This window comes from Piliocolobus tephrosceles, chromosome 9 (genome assembly GCF_002776525.5).
Source record: "Piliocolobus tephrosceles isolate RC106 chromosome 9, ASM277652v3, whole genome shotgun sequence".
Taxonomy (NCBI): Eukaryota; Metazoa; Chordata; class Mammalia; order Primates; family Cercopithecidae; genus Piliocolobus; species Piliocolobus tephrosceles.
Window position 1 is genome coordinate 30177176 of NC_045442.1, and position 2827 is coordinate 30180002.

Genomic DNA, 2827 nt, shown 5'->3' on the forward strand with positions numbered 1-2827 from the left:
AACAAAGAGCCAAGTGGAGAGGTGTGCAGTCCAGCCTGGCAAAAGTAAAAGACCTTGGCCAGAGGGCCCAGGAGGCCCATCAAGCCACGTTCCCTGAGCTCAGTACCTGGGAATACATTCTCTTGATCCTGTCCTTGACAGCCTTCAAATGTATCTTTCATCCTCTTCTGTCCCCAGTGTGGTTTCAAACCTCTGACCGTGTCCTGTATGTGGACCTTCTTCGGGAGACACAGTGGCCAGCCAGACAAGGCAGGAATGTACTGGAAGCATGGACACTGGCTGTTCCAGTCCCCACCCTCATGCAGCCTGGGCAGTTGCAGTTGCCATCTCAGCTAGGTTTGCAAGAGGAGGGGAAGATGGCAGGAGACTCCAGGATTTAGCTCAGGACTTTGACTTTATCTTGCTGGCATTTGGGGATGAGAGACAAGTGCTTGGTGGCAAGGTCAGGAAGAGTGATGATATTTGGGGTTCACCCATGTGGAGAGGATGGTGAAGCTGCAGAAATGGATAGGGCCATCAAGAAAATGGGCTTGTGTGAGAAGAGGAAGGACTAAGACTTTTAGTTTTGGAGTAGGAAGAGGAGACCACAAGGGAGAGAAAGGGTTAATCACAGAGGCAGAGTCCAGAGGCAGGCCAGGGAGGAGAGAATTCCTAGATGGGGGAAGGAGGACCAACAAATCCAGTGGTGCTTCTGATCACGGGGAGGACAGAGGGAAAGTCACCGGTCATTGCCAACTTCCCAGGGGAGGGGACTGCTCTCCCAGGGAGGTAGTCCTGGCCAAGCAGATGGGTAGGTTTCTATGTGATTCATATAAATCCCTGGGCACCTGCCCCAATTTGTAACGATGATACAAGAGAGACCTTCAGCATCCCCATATGGGGAAGGGCACTGGGATCCAAAGACTGTGATGGGAGCAGAGAAATCATGTCTACACTAATATGCTCCCACTTCCAAGGCTCTCATTGAAAATGAGGGAGTCTAGCCAGGCACGGTGGCTCATGCCTGTAATCCCAGCATGTTGGGAGGCTGAGGCAGGTGTATCACTGGAGCCCAGAGTTCAAGACCAACCTGGGCAAGATGGTGAAACCCCATCTCTTAAGAAAAAAAGAAGATGGCCGGGTGCGGTGGCTCATGCCTATAATCCCAGCACTTCGGGAGGCCGAGGTGGGTGGATCACCTGAGGTCAGGTGATTGGGACCAGCCTGGCCAATATATAGTAAAACGCTGTCTCTGCTAAAAATACAAAAGTAGCCAGGCATGGTGGTGCACATCTGTAATCCCAGCTACTTGGGAGGCTGAGACAGGAGAATCGCTTGAACCCGGGAGGCAGATTTTGCAGTGAGCCAAGATCGCACCATTGCATTCCAGCCTGGGCAACAAAAGCAAAACTTTGTCTCAAAAAAAGAAAAAGAAAAAGAAGAAAAAGGAGAAAATGAGGGAGTTCTCTATTTGGGGCTCAGCTCTGCCCAGCCCTTTGGAGTCACATGAAATGACTTCTCCTTGCCTGTGCTGACTGGCTCTGATGGGGAGGCTGAGGCATGTGGGATGGGGAGAGGTCCCTGAGGGTCTAGAGGAGGCCAGTGGGAGGTGATCTGGTGGCAGCTGCCATGGCAGTGAGCTTTGTACAGGCATTTCGCCCCCCACTCATCTCACAGAGCTGTACCGTCTCAGAAGCGTACCGTCCTATCTCTTCTCACAGAGCTGTACAGGTGCCTGCTGTCTCCCTTTTGTGTCTGAATTCTTGCCTCCCTACAAATTTATCTTGGTCCAAGGTTCACTTCTTTTCTTCATTCACTTGTTCGTGTATTCCTTCCTTCATACTTACTAACTGAGCATCCTTTATGTACTAGGCGCACTTTGCTAAGCATTGGGCATATGGTAGTGAATAAAACAGATGAGTACTTTAAGCCTTTATGGTACAATGGGAGCCCCTAGATATTAAATAACCCACCCACCTCAAAAAGTAATTACAATTGTATTAAGTGCTGGAAGTGGAAGTACATCCAGGGGGCTCTGAAAGCCTGTGTCCACAGGACCGGTCTCAGCAGAAGGTTCAGGAACGCTTCTCTAAAGAAGGAACTGTAGGGGAGGGAAAACTTCCCCTTCACCCAATGAAAGTTCGCTGAAAATCACTGACAGAAAGCAGATCAACAGAAGAAAAGCATATATATTAATTTGATGCCAGAGTTTTCAGGATGAAGACCCAAAGACACAGAGGAAATGGTCCATTTTTATGCTTAGGTTCAACAGAGTATGGAAACAACCACACAGAAATACGATTGGACAAAAAAGATCTGAGCTGATGCTATAGACTTGGGGGGGAGCCCAGCAAGGCTTCTGTTTAGGTTCTCCCGGGCCTCTCTGAGCAGCACTTCTTTCTCCCATGGGACGGGGGAAGGGGATCTTGCGACCTGCAATCTAACAAGGCAGGTCAAATCATTTCTTTATGACCAGTTTTCACACAGAAATGTTGGGGGTGAGGATTAGAGCAATTTTTTTTTTTTTTTTTTTCTTGAGACAGAGCCTCTCTGTCACTCAGGCTGGAGTGCAGTGGCGCCATCTCAGCTCACTGCACCCTCTGCCTCCCGGGTTCAAGCGATTCTCCTGCCTGGGCCTCTTGAGTAGCTGGGACTACAGGCGCCTCTCACCACACCTGACTAATTTTTGTATTTTTTAGTAGAGATGGGGTTTTGCCATGTTGGCCATGCTGATCTTGAACTCCTGTTCTCAAGTGATCCGCCCACCTCAGCATCCAAAGTGCTGGGGTTATAGGCATGAGCCACTGCGCTTGGTTAGTAAACTTTAATTAGTCTTTAACAGGAAAAA